This window comes from Sturnus vulgaris, chromosome W (assembly GCF_052056855.1).
Source record: "Sturnus vulgaris isolate bStuVul1 chromosome W, bStuVul1.hap1, whole genome shotgun sequence".
In the NCBI taxonomy this organism is placed as follows: domain Eukaryota; kingdom Metazoa; phylum Chordata; class Aves; order Passeriformes; family Sturnidae; genus Sturnus; species Sturnus vulgaris.
The window spans coordinates 26,628,431-26,647,166 of NC_142282.1; the positions used below are offsets into that span (position 1 = coordinate 26,628,431).

Below are 18,736 nucleotides of genomic sequence, written 5' to 3' on the forward strand. Positions count from 1 at the left end.
TACAGCCCGTAACACCATCCTGGGCCTTGAAAAGCAGGTCCTTTGGAGGCATGGCACCCCTGAGAGGATTGAGTCAGACAATGGGACTCATTTCAAGAATAGCCTTATCAACACTTGGGCTAGGGAACATGGCATTGAGTGGGTGTACCATATCCCCTACCATGCACCAGCTGCAGGGAAAGTGGAAAGGTACAACGGACTGTTAAAAACCACCTTGAGAGCATTGGGTGGGGGATCTTTCAAAAACTGGGAGTAGCATTTAGCAAAGGCCACTTGGTTAGTTAACACCCAGGGTTCCACCAACCGAGCGGGCCCTGCCCAGTCTGAGTCCCTGAATATAGTAGATGGAGACAAAGTCCCAGTGGCACATATCAGAGGTTTGTTAGGGAAGGCAGTTTGGATCAATTCTGCCCCGAGTACAGACAAACCCATTCATGGGATTGTCTTTGCTCAAGGACCAGGTTGTACATGGTGGGTAATGCAGAGAGATGGAACAACACGATGTGTGCCTCAGGGAGATCTGATTGTGGGGTGAGGCAGCATGAGACAGAAGGAAATATGTAAGTGTCAAAGGTCTGAGTAAGTGAGATAGAAGGAAATGTGTAAGTGTCAAAGGTTTGAGCAAGTGAGATGGAAGAAAATGTGTCCGAGTAAGTGAAAGATGGAAATTTCTACTTGCTGAAGTTTTTACATGCTGTTTAGTATGTTCACGATATGGAGATAAGGGGTGGAATGTCCTAGGGTGATGTTATGGTGTTTCTATCTCCAATCGTGTGTCCTGATTATGTTTGGTATTATGTCCTGTGCTTCCAGGACTGACCCTGAGAGTGAAGCTTTGTTTTGTCTTGTTATCAGCCGGCTCACCTCCCCCATGGTCTATGTTTAGGAGAGGTTTTAGCTCGGTTTGCTTGCTTGCCTGCTTGCTTGCCTGCTTGCTTGCCTGCTTGCTCGCTTCTGCCTCTTTTTCTTTCCTTCGCTTTGCCCTTGCTTTTTTTTTCTTATTAGTTAGTTCAGCTAGGCAGTCCAACTTTTTCCCTGGACTGTTTTCTCTTCCACCCCGTCCCCTCCCTCTCCTGGATACCATCTGAACCTGTTCCGGACGGGGACCTGGGAAACCCCAAGAAACACCGGGAGTCTACACTCTGTCACCTGTAGCAGTCATCCCCAGCGCCAGAGACTGATAACTGAGCGACCACTCGCCAGAGAGACTGAACTTGTCATCCCTTCAGAACGGTGAAAGAGTTTTTTTGTCAGCTGGTGTTGTCTTTTTTCCCTGTGCTGGGGAGTGTCTTGCTTGTTAAATAAACAGGTTTTTTCTCCCACTCTTCTCCGAGGAAATTCTTCCCGAACCCGGTGGGGTGGGGGGGAGGAGTCATGGGGTTTGCTGTCTGGGGGCTCCTTCTGGAGGTTTTCCCCCAAATTTGCCCAAAACCAGGACAGGTCTGTATCTATTGGTAAAGTTCTCAGAATGGTTTTACATTGGTCATTCGCGTTGCTTAAAGCAAGTTTCCTTAAAAATTCCTTTTGTGCTTCCATACTCTCAATTTGTTTTTCAAGAGCATCTTTCAGCCTGTCTACAAATTTTATAAAAGTCTCATCTATTCCTTGTTTAGTATTAGAGAAATGCAGCGTAGGAATAGAGTCAGGAGGTGTAAGGAGTAATAATGTTTTTGCTGCATTAGCTATGTCTTGCAGAGTTTCTTCAGGTAAAGTGCTAGCTTGTTCAGAGGGTTTAGAACAATCACCTTCTCCTGCTAACTGTTGGACAGTGAAATTCTGTCGATTTGAATCTTTGGAATATTTATCAGATGTTTTTAATTGTTTTTTCCAATGCCTTTCCCATAACATAAATTCAGCTGGGGATAAAATGCAATTGGCCAGATTTCTGAGATCATGTGGAACAAAGACATGCTGAAAAGAATGTTTCTAGAAAGTTTCTAAAAATGTGGGCTGATCTGCCATGGTCTTTTGCAATTTTTGACAATTCTGTTAATTGTTTAGTGTTAATTGATTGCCATTCAGATATGTTTGTGGCTCCTCCACTGTGGCCTCATTTATAAATCACAGGAAAGGCAGAGATTCTTTAGGCTAATTGCCGTTGACCCTCTTGGGTTGCTTGAAACTTTGTGTTTGCCCAATGATTGATATCGTCTGGATCAGAGGCATCTGAATCACTGCCGCTGTATTCAGAGGACCCGGAGCTTCTTCTTCGGGTGCAGAGCTTTTTAGAATGTGAGGGGGGGGGGGCCTGGAAGGGGGAAGCTGGAGGCGCAGAGGGTTGGGAGTGGGTGCACTGCATGGATTGGCCACAGGGTGGCGCCAGTGCAGCAGGGATTGCGGTGGTGCAGGCTGTGCACCTTTGCTGCGCTTGGGGCAGCTCACCAGAGGAATGATAGAAACCCGATACTGCAGTGATATTCTGGGACCTCCTCCAGCTCCCAGGCTAGCTCAGTACCAGGAGGAAGCCAAGGATTCCTGCATGAACGAGGCAAAAGACCAAAAGAGGCTCTTCCTCTTGGGAATATCTTCCAAGGTTTATTCTGGAAGAATTGTGGGACACATATTGGGAAAGTAAGAAAATTACGGCCTGAAAAATATTCCAGGCTGGAGCTTTTCAGCTCTGTTCCCAGCCGATAAGCTGGTCCAGCTCAAGGCTAGGGAGAATTTCTCCCAGGGTGATAATTTGATCAAAATAGAAAAGAATTAATAACAAGATAAAACACCTGTTTTAGTGCGTGACCAGGCCCTAGGAATAAAGTCTCTTCTCTCTGAACCAATCATCTTTTCTCTACTCTTGGAATTGCGAGTCATGCTATAAAACCAAGTGTGTTTCAGAATAAACTTGTCTCTTTCTTCCCGTCATGAAAGACGACCATGTAGCTGTGCATCTTATTTCCACCGCACTTAAAGGGTTAAAACCCCTTTCCACAACTACAAAGAATTCCAGGGGAGCAAGAGGCAGAATACAGGAAACGCGAGGATATTCAAACCTCGGCCAGGAGGCGGAGGGATTGGACTCTAGCCAACCAGGTCTGGTCAGAGGGGAAAGGGGAAGGGATTACACAATAAGACAAACCACAAAGGGGAGTTTAGGGAAAAACCATAAAAAATAAAACCTAGAGCATTGAATTACAATACGATACCTGTCCGTGTTGTTAGGGTAATGTGATACGAGTCGTGGAGGGTGAGCAGGCGCTGAGACCGCGCCGGGGGGGGGAGGACAGAAGGGGGTTTAAGGAATTGGGGACCGTTGGTGGGGAAAGGGGTGTGTTGGGGTGCGCGGCTGCTACAGCAGGGACTGCGGGGAACAGCGCGTGGTGTGGAGGGGTGGAAGCAATCACGGGAGGCTTATTGAAGTGGCGATAGAACTAGTTACTATGAAAACGGGTTTGGAGAGGGAGAGGGGGAGGGCAAATTGGAAAGGAGGGCTGGAGCTGTGGGGGCTGGGTGGGGAAAGGTGGTGGCAACGGGTGGTTGAGTGACAGCGGGGGCGTGTAGACAAATCGCTGTGAGAGGGGTGGGACCTTGGAGCTGTGTAGCGAAGTTGGTTTCCATGCAGACGGGTTTATGAGCAGCTGGGAGTGGGGGAAGGGCTGAAACGATCGCTGGGGGGATGGGGAGAGCTGGACTATGGGCGGAGGCAGGGACTGGAGAGAGGCTCGGAGCTGGGACGGCTTGTGAAAGAGGGGGTGGGGGGGCTGGGGCCGGCGAAACAGGGGGGGGGGAAGAGGGGGAGGGGTATGAGCAGTATGGTGAGTGTCAGAGGGGGATGAGCACATTTGAACAACGGACAACATAGTTTGCGGGGGTGCCAGTGTGTGGGGAGGGGCGGACATGGGGCCAGTGGCCACCGTCCCCACGGCCATGGCGGGTACCTGGATGCAGGGGAGTGCGGGAGCAGGGAAAATGGCAGTAAGGTGAGTTTGTATGGGATGTGGGGGGTTTGCGACAGACAGCGACCGTGCTGTGGGCTGAGAGTTGGCAGGGTACCAGGCATTCGTGGAAGGAGAGCACAGAACCGGGACTGAGGGAAGCGCATTCTCTGCCGGAGGTGAGGGGATGGTGAAAGGAGGGACAGTGTTTGGCTCTGGTGGGGAGAGGACGGTGATATCGGGGGGGTCAGGGGGAGGATGAGGGGGAGTCTCAGATGTGACAGGATGGGTGCAGGCAGTGAGGGGGGAGGGGAACGCGGTCTGTGCAATTGTCTGTGCAAGGGGGGGGGAGGGAAAGACGGAGTCTGAGTTTAAACTGAGAGAAGATAGAGGGTCAGAAGAATTAGGTTTTTTAACTTTTCGTCTCGCTCTTATGATATCTTGGAAAATAGGTATAAAAGAGGTGACAGAAAAATCTCCATTTGCTTGGCATTCGTAAATTTTCGTCCCGACAGAGTCCCAAAAAGAATCTAAAAGGATAGTTTGGCTATTGAAGTTAGAAAATTGAGTAGAAATCCATTTTATTAATTTTTTGAGAGTAGTTGTAGAACAAATGCCTTTTGAAAAAGTGAAGTTGTCAGAGGATAAGATTAGTAGGATTTGGGAATATAGATCTCTTTCGTTATGGGAATAATGGGTTTTAGTGAGGATTTTTCCCATAACGAACTCTGTGCCAAACGAGCAGAAAAAAGAGAAAACAAAAGAAAAAAAAACAAAACAAAAGTGACCCCAAAGGAGAAGAGCACTCATTAAAAGGGTGATTATGTTGTCTGCTGTTTGGTACTGGCCGAGCTCCAGTCACAAGAGAGATTCTTGAGATTGTTGGAGCAATTTGGTGAAGGTAACTCTTTTTAAAACAAAGAGTGTACCTGCCGAATTTTGCCACTTCCGAAGGCGGGTACAATTTGCAAAATGCCCCTCGCAGGATGAAGGCAAGGGTCTGACACTCTGTTCGGGCGCCACATGTCCGTGAGGGGGTCTCTGTTAGACCCCAAAACTGCCTGTTTCCGGGCAGTTCTCGGCAACAAGGTACACTTGCAAACCTTGCCCAGATTCAGGCTTTTTGCTCTTTTGTGAAATCAGGCTTGCATGTACCTTTCGAGCCATCAGAGAAAGAGATCGAGAAATGCCGCTGAGGAGATTCCATAGAGTCTTTATTTCTTCTACGAAGGGATCCTGTCCAGCAAATCCAATGGGTGGGGTTCTAAGGGGACTTTTATAGGTTTTAAGGGTTTTGTATTTTGGACCAATTAACTATGGAATTTTATAACTAACCAATCTACAAAATGTTACGAACAAGCTCCTGTTTGTTCTGTTAACTGTGGAAAACACCCCGTTTTTATGTTAATTGTTGCTGTTGTTCTGTTCTGATTCCCACTCCCTGGAATTGTCTTTCCATTGTGCCTTTTCCCTCCCTGTCGGTAACGCTTTCGCTGCTCCCAAAATGATGCCTAGCAAATGAGAAGACCGCAAGTACCTATGGGACACAACTCAGTAATAAAAAAAACCCTAAAAACAACGAGCCAAGATAACATCGAAAACCAAAAATGGTACTCCCAAGTAAGAAAAACAGTGAAGAAGATGAAATCACCAACCAGGACTCTCCTGCTTTGTCACCATGACCTGAACAGCACCTGATTGACATGACACCCCTGGACTACGAGCCAACCAGTGTCTTCTGCGGGACTTCTGTGAGGACAGAAGGCCCAGCTCTGCTGCACAGCAAGGCTCAATTCCTCCTCCTCTGCACATCGGGAGCAGCGGTGGTGCACGTGACCCTTTGGGCTCCCACCCAGAGCTGATTTCTCAATAAAGGCATTAAAACGGGAGCCGGTCTCCCTTCATTTCAGAAAAGACTTTAGGGGAAAAGGAACCAATTATCTAAGAGAAAAATGGACCACTAAAATTACAGAAAGATAACAGGGGTCTACAGGGAGGCGAGATGCTTCTTGGTATTAGTCACTCTAAGTAAGCAATTTCTTATCTAAGGTATCGTTTTCCATGGGGCCCTATCTTGGGATCTTGCCTTTTCAGAGATGGTTTCTGCTCCCTTTACAGTGGTGCCTCTTGAGCACAAGTCACCTTCTCAGGCAATGCTGCAAAACCTCTGGCTTCTGGCCACGATTCTTGGGAAGTTGGGTTTTCTCATTCACGCACGTTGCGTAATTATTGCTACCCACTAACTCCATGTAGCGCTGGTTGTGTGATGTGTTGAGGGGAAGTTTTCTTTGAACATCTAATGTAGCATGGGCAATCGCGGTGCCAAGAGGAGACACGCTTCTGTCCCAACAACTTCTGAGGCAGCTCAAACCCCCCCAAGGGCTGTTAATATCTCTTTTTCAGTTGGAGTATAGTGGGCTTCTGATCCTTGATAACTCTGTCTCCAAAACAGTTCCCCATTTAACATTTTCTTTACTTTTGGTAAGATTACCTTGTTCACTTGTTAATATCTCTGAAAATTTTAGCCAAATCACCATAAATGTAAACCCTTCCAAGACAGTACTGGGAAGGTTAATACATATTCCTTGTTTCATATTATTTCAAATATGCTTAAATCCTTGTATCAGCTTCCAGGCTAAGTTTGGCTGAATTCCTTGATTCTCAATTGGTCGAGATAAAATTATACATCCATAAGATAAAAGCAAAAACTTTTCCCAGATCAATTTTTCTATTAATAAGACATAATAAACTTAGGAACAATACATACAATTATCTATCCTATAAAATTCTACTAATATTTGGTCTCCCAAAAAGCCACTCCCAATAAAAACACAAATAAATCACAAAAATTAATAAACTGATAATCCAAGCAATTATGGTTGCAGTTAAAAGTTCCATCAGTCCCATGTAGTTTAGTCTCATCTATTGGCAGGTTTCTATAAAAAGAAAAGAGAAAAATTGGCCTACTGCAGACTGATTGTTTAAAAGAGTGTTGATTCAGTTAACCATATCCTTTTCTCATCTGGCACAATGCCACAATGAAGGTTAACTTCAGTTTGAAGTGCTGATATTTGTAACCAAATAGTAACCAAAAATTTAGAAGGGTCTAAGGGAAAACTGATTATCATATTTCCCTGGCTGTTTTCTGAGAGCCTTCTCACATAAATCCATGGTCCCTGATTTGGAACTGGTTAAACCAGTTAGCCCAGTTCCAGAGGGGCTGAGGGGACCAAAGTATGGGACTTCTGAGGGGAGTCACACCTAGGGGGTGACTCATGTCCTTTGATCTTCAGTGGGGGTATGCTGGCATCATTCCAGGTATCACTCCTGGAACAAGAAAACAATACAAGTCTAGGAGGGGTTGATTCACAGGTTATCCCTTAGTGGCTCAAGTTGTTTACCAGCTTGGACTTGATATTTCTCAGGTGGAATCTCAACTTCTATTTCATTAAGTGCTTGTCCCACTCCTGTTGTTGCTTCCCCTATCTTTTCAGGAGGCTCTTCTCTGAATAATTTCATGTCTGGAGGTAACGAGACTGTAAAAGTTCGGCAAGTACGGCGTGTGCAATTGTGGGTGAATGTTCATATCCCTGCATGTGTCTGTTAAAGGTATAATTCAGTCTCTTCCAGGTAAGTGCAAATTGAGCCTTATCATGTTTCCAGCACGGAGTCATAAAGGACATCTTTTACATCTAGGGTTGCCATCCACAAGTGAGGTGCTCTCTGAATTTGAGTTACCAGTTCTGCAAAATTTAGCACAGGAGTGTTTAGAGGTGCAGTACTGGCATTCAATTGCCTGTAATAAACTGTATGCCACGACTGTCTGTTTGGCTTTTTCACAGGCCAGACAGGAAAATTAGAAGCCGAGTGTGAAACCACCCCTCCAATGTCCAAGCACTCGAGTGCTTGTATTGTGACTGTTAGGTTTGTGATATTAGGTACTGCAGGTGTTAGTGGAGCCAAATCAGCTTATAGCTATAGCTTTAGAAACTCCATTTCGTGCTGCAGCTGAAATTTGGTATTGTGGTATATTAGTAATTTTTGAATCAGGGAGTGCAGATGTTGCATGCATTGTAGTCTCTGGATTTCTTTAAGGTTAAGATTAGCAGACTTCTGCTTCTCACCCAGGAGCCATAAATTAAACTCAGGAGCTTGGCTGGTAACAGTGACTGTATTTACTCCACTGATTGTAACTCTTTGCCATCCAGGTCATACATACAGCTTCTCAGCATACTGCTGTGTTAATATTGAATGTTGTGATTCCATATCTATTAGAAATTTTATTAATTCTTGTTGAGAACCATCTGGAATCCAAATATATGGGCCATTATTATGCATGTATTGATAGGATTTCACTTGCTGGATTTCAATCTTGCCTGTTTTATGGCCATCATTCTCTTGCTAATTAGTCATCTGAATTGGATTGAATGGGGTTTTTTTGTGTATGATTTCCCGTTCCACCCCAAGGTCCAGTAGTTTCAGGAGGATTTGAAGGAGATCACAGAATCACACAATAGTTAGGGCTGGAAGGGACCTCTGGAGCTCATCTAGTCCAATCCCTCTGCCAAAGCAGGGTTACCTAGAGCAGGTGACACAGGAACACATCCAGGTGGGTTTTGAATGTCTCCAGAGAGGGAGACTCCACAATCTCCCTGGACAGCCCATTCCAGTGCTCTGCCATCCTCAACATGAATGAGTTCTTCCTCATGTTGAAGTGAAATTTCTTGTGTTTTAGGTTATGCCATTGCTCCTTGTCCTGTTGCTGGGCACCACTGAAAAGAGTGTGGTGCTAGCCTCTTGACACCTGCCTTTGAGATATTTACATGCATTGATAAGATCCCCTCTGTCTTCTCTTCTCTAAAGTAAACAGGCCCAGCTCCCACATTTTCTCCTCTTTAGAGGTGCTCCAGACCCTTAATCATCTTTGTGTCTCTCCACTGGACTCCCTCCAGTAGCTCCTTGTCTTTCTTGAACTGTGGAGACCAGAACTGAACACAATACTCTAGATGTGGCCTCACTGGGGCTGAGTTGAGGGGGAGGATCACCTCTCAACCTGCTGCACCTCAGGACATTATTGGCTCTCCCGACAGCAAGGTCACACTGCTGGCTCATGGTCAACTTGTCATCCACCAAGACTCCCAGGTCCTTCTCTGCAGAGCTGCTCTCTAGAAGGTTAGACCCAGCCTGTACTGGTACTTGGGGTTATTCTTCCCCAGGTGCAGGACCCTACACTTGTCCTTGTTGAACCTCATTAGGTTTCTCTCCACCCAATTCTCCAGCTTGTCAAGGTCTCACTGAATGGCAGCTCAGCCTTCAGGTGTATCAGCCACTCCCCCCAGTTTCCTATCATTAGCAAACTTGCTCAGGGTGCATTCTATCCCTTTGTCCAGGTTGTTGATAAACAAGTTGAATAAGACTGGACTCAGTTTTGATCCCTGGGGAACGCCACTGACTATAGGCTTCCAACTGGATTCTACTCTGTCAATCAGGACCATCTGAGCTCTGCCATTCAGCCATTTTTCAGTCAACCTCACTGTCCATTAATCTAACCCACACTTTCTGAGCTTACCTATGAGGATGTTATGGGAGAGTCAAAAGCCTTGCTTAAGTTGAAGTAGGCAACTCTCCCCTGCCATCATAGAAGGCTATTGGTCAGGCATGATTTCCCCTTGGCGAATCCATGCTGACTAATTCTGATGACCTTCTTTTCTTCTACATGCTTGGTGATGACCTCCAGAATAACCAGTTCCATCACTTTTCCAGGGATGGAGGCGAGGCTGACTGGCTCGTAGTTTCCCAGATCCTCTGACGCCTGGAAAGGCTGACATGGAACAGAGACTAGACAGGGTAAAAGGGATAAAATAGGTATTTATTGAAAGGATACACTTTGGGCAGTGCAAGAGTCCAGCCGGGGCTTCACCCAAATAAAATCCAAGATGGATCCTGGTCACGAGTCCCTAAACTTTTATGTTTTGGTTCATTTACATATTTGGGTCAATTATCCAACCACAGCCCCAGGCCATGAAGTCTCAGCCCCCTGGCTTGCCCCCTTCTCTTGCCATTGTTTATGCTTTTTGGGTCCCGGTTGTCCTTGATTCTCTAGCTAGAAAGGGATTGTTTTTTCTAACTACCCTGTGAAGAGAACTTACTAACACCTAATATGAAGTTTCAGAGTTACACACCAAGCAGCAGAGATTCTGAAAAATATAAAAGCTAAAACCCAAGGCATCATCTCCTTGCCCTTTTGGAAAACGGGATTAACATTGGCTTTTCTACAGTCATCAGGCACCTCTCCTGTTCTTCATGATTTTTAAAAGATGATGGAGAGTGGTTTAACAACATCTGCCAGCTCCCTCATCCCCTGTGGATGCATCCCATCAGGATTTATGGGTGTTAAGTCTGTCTAGCCAATCTCTAACTCAACCCTCTACAACCAAGGGGAAGTCTTCCTTTCTCCAGCCTTCTTCTCTTACCTCTGAGGTCTGGGATTCCTGGGGGCTGACCTCAGCAGTAAAGACGGAGGCAAAAAAGACATTCAGTAATTCTGCCTTCTGTGTCTTCTGTTACCAGGACACCCATCTCATTCAGCAGCAGGCCCACATTTTCCCTAATATTCCTTTTGCTGATGATGTACTTGTAGAAGCCCTTCTTGTCCTTGATATTCCTTCCCAGACTGAATTCCAAGTAGGCCTTGGCTTTCCTTGTCACATCCCTGCATACCCTGATGATGTTCCTATAGTCTTTCTCTGTGTCCTGTCCCTTTTCCCACATCCCATAAATTTCTTTCTTCTGTTTGAGATTTACTAGGAGCTCCCTGCTTATCGCAGTAGAGATGGACAAGACACCTTTTTCTTCATGCAGCAATAGCCAATCTTTATTCTTCACAGCTCATATTTATATGGTTTTCTAAAAGTATTGTGTTTCATTCTAATTGGTTAGTAACTTGTTGCTACCCAGTTCATTGGTTAGTAGTTGCTAGAGTACATGCTCACCAAAGACTTTCTTCTCTAAAGATGCTTACATTCTTGTTTCCTGGGTAGAAGATGTTTCACATGGGTATAAGTCCTTCTCACAGGTACAAGTTGGTTCCCATGGGACAGACTGATGTGCAGGCTGATTCTCAAGGATAATTGTCAGGCCAGCTGTTAGCTGTACTTAGCTGAAGTAGCAGGCCTGAGCCATGATTTTACAAGGGTAACAAGGCTCTTATTTTATAAGGCTTTACCTATATGCAATACCTGCTCATCCATGCAGGTGTCCTGTCCCCTTTGCCTGATTTCTTGACCATAGGGATACACTGGTCTTGAGTTTGGAGGAAGTGATGCTTGAATATTGACCAGCTCTCTTGGACCCTCTTCTCTTCTAGAGTCCTAACCCATGGGATTTCTCTAAGTAGGTCTTTGAAGAGGCCAAAGTTATCACTCTGGAAGTTAAGGGTTCTAGTCCTCCTTACTGCTTTGCTTCATTCAGGATCCTGAATTCCATCTCATGGTCAGTACAGCCAAGGCTGCCCCCAGCCTTCACATCTTCAACCAGTCCATCCTGATTTGTTAGTACAAGATCCAGTAACACACCTTTCCTCATTAGCTCTTCCACCACTTGCATCAAAAAGTTATCAATGATCTACAGGGACTTCCTGGATTGTGTGTGCTGGGCCGTGTTGTCTCTCCAACAAATATCAGGGTAGCTGAAGTCCCCTAGGGGAATCAGGGTCTGTGACCACAAAGCTATTTCCAGCTGCCCATAGAAATACACATCAACTTCCTCTTCCTGATCAGGTGGCCTGTAGTAAACACCCACAAGTGTCACCCATGTTAGCCTGTCCCTTAATTCTTACCCATAAGCTCTCAACTCATTTGTCTGTCCCTGGGTAGAGCTTGATACATTCCAGTTGCTCTCTCACATAAGGCGCAACTCCACCACCTCACCTTGCTGACCTGTCCTTTCTAAAAAGCACATAGCTATCTATGACAACATTCCAGTCATGTGAGCTATCCCACTATGTCTCTGTAATTGCAATGAGATCATAGCCCTGCGACCATAGATAGATTTCTAGTACTCATTTATTCCCCATGCTGCAAGTGTTTGTGTATGGGCACTTCAGAGAGGTAATCAAGCATGCAGGTTCCTTAGAAGGGGTGTAAAAAACTTCACCATAGCCATACACATCCTTGATGTGGTTAGTCTTATGATTGTCATCTTGAGAGGCATCCAAGAAACATTGAATTGGAGCCTTGTCTTTTTGGGCCACCAGGGTCCAAGATGTCTCACGCTCAGTGGTATCCATTGTAGGTGGATGGTTCCAAAGCCACATATCTATCTGTTTCAGCCCCTCTAATAGTGCACAGACTATTAACTGTCTCTTGTAATTTGGTCACCTGCCACAACATGTCATCAATCTGTGCAGACTTTGTGCAGGTACCAGCCTTTTCTCCAGAAGTGTCTGGGCATCCATAGCAACCTATCACCTGTACTGATGTCTCTTTCCTTGCCAGTTCTGTCTGGGTGGAAGCATCAGACTTCTCAGGGGCTGTCTCAGTAGATACACTGGTTTTGGCTCTGAGTGCCCACTATTATGACAGAGACGTAAAGCACTTAGTACCTACCTGAGCTGTGGACCTACTTGCAGATTGCAGCATCATCTGCATGCCCTGCCCACATAAACTGCTACACTACATCCTGTTTGACCACCCTAGTCACTCACTCCCTAGAGCCATTTAAATTTCTCTCCTCTCCTGATTGGCTCACGAGAACTTCTGGGTCCTGATGGCTCTGGGCTGCTGATCAGGAGTCCCTGAGCTCAGGAACCTCCCTGTACAGCTTGATCTAACACTCACCCCTGGACTTACCTCAGTCACCTCTACTGCTACTGCTGCCTCCTTGCTGTGACTGCCCTTTCTTTATTAAAGAATAAATTTCCCCTAGTTCATTATCACAGGGATAACCCCATGTGTTTCCACCCCATTCTTCAGGGGATGCAATTAGTTTTTTAATCTGTAAAATGCTAGGTGGATTTGATGTCTTAAGGATCTAGAAATAAAACAACACACTTTCAAGATAATATAGGAAATAATATAAAACCTGGTCTTTAATTGAAGGCCTGTGGGGCAGATATGGAAAAATGCCATCATCATATAGGGCGAATACAGTTTTATAAGTTTAGCAAATTAACATAATTGACAAGAATCCCCAATTAGAAACACAGGTGATGAAGTTTTCCCCCTCCCCCCTCCTTGGTTCAACCCTTTTCTGGGATTTCCCCTTTAGATACTAACTAAACTTTGTTTATGAGAAAGTGTCTCGAGAAGCTGGTTTTCGGCCTTGGTTCCCAGAAGCAGCAAGATAGGACACGAGCATTTAGGAATGTGTTTTGTCTTTCTGTCTAACAGAGTAGGAAAAATACTGGAGTTAGCTAGGAACTATATAACTATACAATAATAGTCTACAGAGCTATAAATATATATGAAGGATATATAAAAGCAAAAATCATTTTGGCATCATTTCCCCCTTTAGAGACTTGACAAGACTCTACCTTGTCTAGTTTCTACTTTTTTGCATTTACTCACAGCATCGCATGATACAGCAAGCTATTATGCAAAAACTAACTACAGATATAAATAATATGACCAGTTCCTTTATCCAGGCCAAGTTTGGTAACCATGAAGTGAATGTATGGAAGGTAAATCTGAAGTTCAGTGAGCCTTTTTTTGAAAGCTACCTGATGTAGAATTTGAGTTTGTTTTCAAATTTCAACCAAATCCTCATTAATTCTTTCACTCTGATCTACATAAAAAAAACCAACTACTGTTAATGATTTTGCTGCTAGTAGGAAATTGAGAGCCATTCAGTTTTGTAAAACTATTCCAGACAAATCATGGACTTCTTGTAAGGCCAAAATTGCATGTGAAGTTTGCTTTTCAATATGTTCAATGATGACTGATATGTTAACAATTGCTCTCTCCAGTTAAAATACTCCCAAAGAGGGAATGAGAGCTCTGATTACACTATGGAAACCTGTGGGACACTTAACAAGGGAACTAATGGATCCTTTCATCCACCTCATCCTTCCACTTGGATCCTCAATATGATCAAATATTGTTATGTTTGGAATTAGAGCCCCAAAGGCACAGGCCCAATCTAGTAGTTGTGTAGCTCTTGTTCTTGTTAAGAGCTTTGGATACATTTTGGACTAAAGTCACATGCAAATTTTGGGACCAAATGTGAGCCATGGTTACCAATTATGCAGATAACAGACACAAAAAGAACAATTAAAACCACATGATCCTGATTCATATCAGTCACTGTTTTCCCAGTGGTTTCAGGAGCAGAAGCGTTTTAACTCTGGAGTACTGAGTTCAGGGTCCCTTGCCAGCAACCTTGACTGTGGTGAGGGTAGTCAGCAGGACTTGGAATGGTTCTTTTTATTTAGCTTGCAAGGGATCCTACCATTTAACATAGACTCAGTCTCCAGGCTGGAATGGATGAGCAGGTGTGACCAATCTTATTGGTCTGGATAACACAACAAATCTCTGTAGCTTCTGAAAAGTGCAAACTTAAAGTTATTAAATACCTCTGTAAGTCAATTTTCCCCTTCATATGGATTTCTCCTGTAATATGTGAAACTTGATATGGCCTGCCACACAATATTTCATAAGGACTTATATTTTCTCTCCACCTTGGTTGTATGCGGATACTCCATAAGGCTATATGATGCCTTGATGGGCTTACCTAAAAACAGAGGCCAGACAAAATTAAGAGAATTTGTTGAAGGGCCTTCAGGTACATTTAGGACAGACAAAGTCCCCCTGTGGATACTGGAGCCTGGGAAAGCAGCAGTTTTCCAGACATCCAGATGAAAGGGGAGGCTTGAGTCTTTCCCATGTTTAAAGCTGTCTCTAACACAGGGCAACAGAAACAGGGGAAAAATAGGGGCAAGTTTGAGCAGAAGCCACAGCAGCGAAAGGCTGATGAGTCTGCTTTTCTATGTTCCAGAAAAATCCTTTTATTTTGCAGTTGCTAGTGTTTATTGTGTTTATTGCATATACTGTGTCTCTTAAACTTATGCAGCACGGCTGTCCCCGCTTTTCAACATTTTGAAAGGGGACTCTCGGCTGGATTCACCTTGGAGACTGACCTTTATCACCAGTCCAGATTTACATCCTACAGGTATCATTGGCCAGTGGAATGATAAATGGTCTGATCCCTTGCACATTTTAGAATGGGTCTTTTTGCCACATCTGTTAAAGGAGATGGCAACTACAGTGTTTGAATTGTTTACTTGACTGATAATCAAATACCATCAATGATGCTTGCAATTGATGGCAGCAGATCCGGCAAAAATTATTCTTCCTGTAGAGCGGGAATTCTTTGTAGGGAGCTTTGTTAATAGTGTTCCCTTGCATAGTGCGCTGCCAGAATTTAAAGGACAGATTGCTTATCATCTGCCCAGCCATAAGCTATTGCAAATGGCAAAAACAATCAAGCTGTTGTTTGGACCTAAAAATAGTTGGGTGCCAGTGCAAGGCCACACTGTCTTCACTGACGGGTCAGGCAAGACAGGGGAAGCCATTGTTACCTGAGAGGATGAGTCTGGCTGGCAAGTGTTGGAAGGCCATGGGACAGACTCTGCTCAAATACTTGGGTTGAAGGCTGTCACCATGGCATTCCAAGGGTTTTCTCAGGTACCCTTGAGTTTGGTCACTGATTGTTTCTGTTGCAGACATAACTCAGTGTTTGGATTGCTCGCTTCGGGTGCTGGAGGCCTTGTGGTGCACAATTCAAGCCCGAGTTCATCTGTATTATATTCTGCACATATGGAGTTGCACGAACTTACCAGGTTTTCAAACGAAAGGAAATGCCAGGGCTGATAGGTTGGCTAACCCTGCGTGAGTAGCACCTCATCCTGACAAGATTGCACAAGCCCGAGCATCGCATGATCTTTTCCATCAGAATGCACGTACTCTGCAAAAGCTATTTCATTTAACTGCAACTGAGGCTCCTGACATTGTCAAATCTTGGGTTGACTGTTGTGGGCTTGCAGCACTTTGCCAGTGGGGGTGTGTCACTGGCGGGATTTTGGGGGGTTCCCTGTGGGTCCGTGAGACTGCTTCAGCAGTCCTCAGCGACAGAGCAGGTTCTCAAGCTTTGCCCAGATAGAATTTGGCTCTTAAACCAGAAGGGTAAAGAGATCAGTATATTTAGAAAAGCAGAAATCCATAGTTTATTCTATGAAGGCATCCAATCTAGCATATTCAACGATTAGGGTTTTACAGGGGTTTTTATATCTTTTGAGGGTTTTACATTTCACACCAATTACCAAGGGAATTCTACATTCTAACCAACCCCCGAGGGATTTTACATTCAAAGCTAGCCTATAGATACTAAAAGAAAATGAACCACTAATATTAGAGCTAGATAAGAGGGTCTACCAAGGCAGGGGGGGGTGGGGGGGGGGGGGGAGCTGGATTCCTTTTTGTATTCGTCATTTAACAAGCCATTTCTTATCTTTAAGCTATGTTTTTCCAAGGGGCCTGTTCTGGGGATACAGAGGGACTTTCTTCTTTATGAATGTTTTCTGGTCCCTCCACAGGGGTGGACCCTGGAGGTCTAAAGGCCCTGCAGCTTTGGCAACCAGATGTTACTCACATCACTGAATTTGGCAAATTTAGGTATGTGCACATGTCTATTGGCACCTTTTCTTCTGCCATATGGGCATCTGCTCATATTGGGGAAAAAGGTGTGATTGCCCATTGGAGGATGGATTTTGCAATTCTGGGCATACCTTCTGCTGTGAAAACTGGCAATGGCCCTGCTTACATCTCACAGAAGACGAGGCGATTTTTGCAGATCTAGGGAGTCTCGCATAAATTTGGCACGCCACATTCTCCAACAAGTCAAATCATTGTCAAACGCGCTCACGGTACTCTAAAGCATGTTTTGGACAAACAGAAAAGGCGAATGACTGGGGAAACACCACACAGTCGATTGGAAAAAGCTTTGTACACCATCAATCACCTTACAGTGCCACAAGACTGAATCCTGTTATCGTGAATCACTTTACCTCATTGCAGGCTTCAGACGGGACACGCCTGCCTGGAGCGAAGGTCTTTATACGTGACCTAACCAAAAACAAGTGGGAGGGGCTGCATGAACTTATCGTTTGGGGTTGCAGATATGCTTGCATCTCAACGAATACTGGGGTATGCTGGCTACCTGCAAGTTGTGTCCACCCTGACCTGTGACACCAGAAACAGAATGTGGCTGGTGCACAACCTTCAAATGCTTATCACCAACCAGATGGTCCCTCTACAAGTAGAGGTGAATATTCACCTGCTCATGTCTGAACTGTTTTGAAATTTGTGAGAGATTTTTAGATAGATTTTTAGATAGATTTTATTAATGTATTAGAAATAGTGAGACATTGTTATTCTATAAAAGACAGTAACAGATTTCACTATTGTATTAGAAATAGTATTCTGCAATTTCTTGCAGGGAAGAGCAACAGGTGTGAAAATTTCCTAAGTACTTGAGGTATCCTCAGGTCTCTTGAGCTGTGTTTGTTCTCCCTTGCGAGGGGTCCTGCAAGGAAGTACAAACACTTCTCTCTTTTTTTTTTTTTTTTTAATAAAGAAGGAGGACTTGTGGATACTGGAGCCTGGGAAAGCAGCAGTTTTCCCAGGCACTTGAAGGAACACAGAAAGGAAATAATTAATAACAAAAGTTGCACCTGGTGTTGTTGATGGGATGTGTGCATGTGAGACAATGTTTTGGTAAAAGCATGTTTACAAGAGGTGTTGCCTTCCTTGGACCAATAAGCTGACCCTATTCTTGGTTCAGCGAAGTAGTCTCTAAAATGTGTGTACTTCTACAATAAATTGCTCCTTCTTCTCTCTGAGAGGAAGCCATGCCACTGTAATTTCTTTGCCACTCCCTATAGCAGACATCGACACCCCCCCCAGGGACTACACCCAAAAATGGACAATGGGTCACAGGTTTTAATACTTTTATAAGTTTGGTCCATTTGCATATTGGGTGTTAATATTCCAATTACAGCTTTAGGTAATGAAGTTATTTACCCCAAGTTTGCTCTCCCTCCAACTCACTTTTGTTTACATTTCTTGGGGCCTGACATAGTGTGGTGGGTTTAGTGCTGGCCAAATCACTAGTACACCCACTAGAATTATTTACTCATTTTTCTGCTGTGAGATAGGAGTAGGAGACGAGCAAAGCAGGCTCAAACCTTGAAGGGTATACAGAAAACTTTATTAACAGAAACTAAAACAAAAATATTAAGAATCAGAATAAAACTTTCAGAACACTTCTCTTAAACCTATTTTCTTTCACAATGACAATGTACAGAAATCAGTCAGTTTACCATCTCTAAAATAGTCTTTATCCAATTTACTTAGGGAGAGGACACTCTCTCTTCAGCCTATGGACACTTCTCCACAAGAGACAGTTCTCTCATGGTTTCAATTTCCACAAATAGCAACCGCCCAGGAAATCTGCAATCGTGAAATCCCTCCTATTGCTTTCAGCCTTCCCACAGCTGAATTTATGGGCCATGTCAACCTATGGAGCATATAAGTTTAAGGATTAGCAGTTCAAGCAAAGGCTCTCATCATCTTTTAAAAACAGAGGTCTTTCTTCTTCTTCCCTGTGGGGGGAGCAACAGGGATCTTCATCTCTCTCTGTTCAAACTTCTCATGGGATCACAGAGACTTCAACATTTGCTTACTTCAACACAAATGCCTTTGCTCATGGTTTCAGTTTGAACACTCCACCACCCCATATGCATTCCTATGAGTTACAGGGGGAAAAGAATATATGATTTATCTTCTCCATATCTTAAAAGAGAAATTTCA

At 44.4% G+C, this 18,736-nt stretch overlaps 1 long non-coding RNA gene across 5 annotated transcripts in view; it reads left to right on the forward strand.

Annotated features, from left to right (window-relative positions):
- The first annotated feature begins 3,724 nt into the window (after positions 1 to 3,724).
- LOC148220048 (uncharacterized) overlaps positions 3,725 to 18,736 on the forward strand; it is a 62,955-nt gene continuing 47,943 nt past the window's right edge. For 2 of the 5 annotated variants that reach the window (XR_015798823.1, XR_015798824.1), the window contains exons 1-3: positions 3,725 to 4,051; positions 5,388 to 5,900; positions 7,367 to 7,502. This is a non-coding gene — a long non-coding RNA (uncharacterized LOC148220048). Of the gene's footprint in view, positions 4,052 to 5,387; positions 5,901 to 7,366; positions 7,503 to 15,591; positions 16,314 to 18,736 lie in introns of those variants that run through there. The other 3 variants (XR_015798821.1, XR_015798825.1, XR_015798822.1) reach the window with 3 other exon arrangements.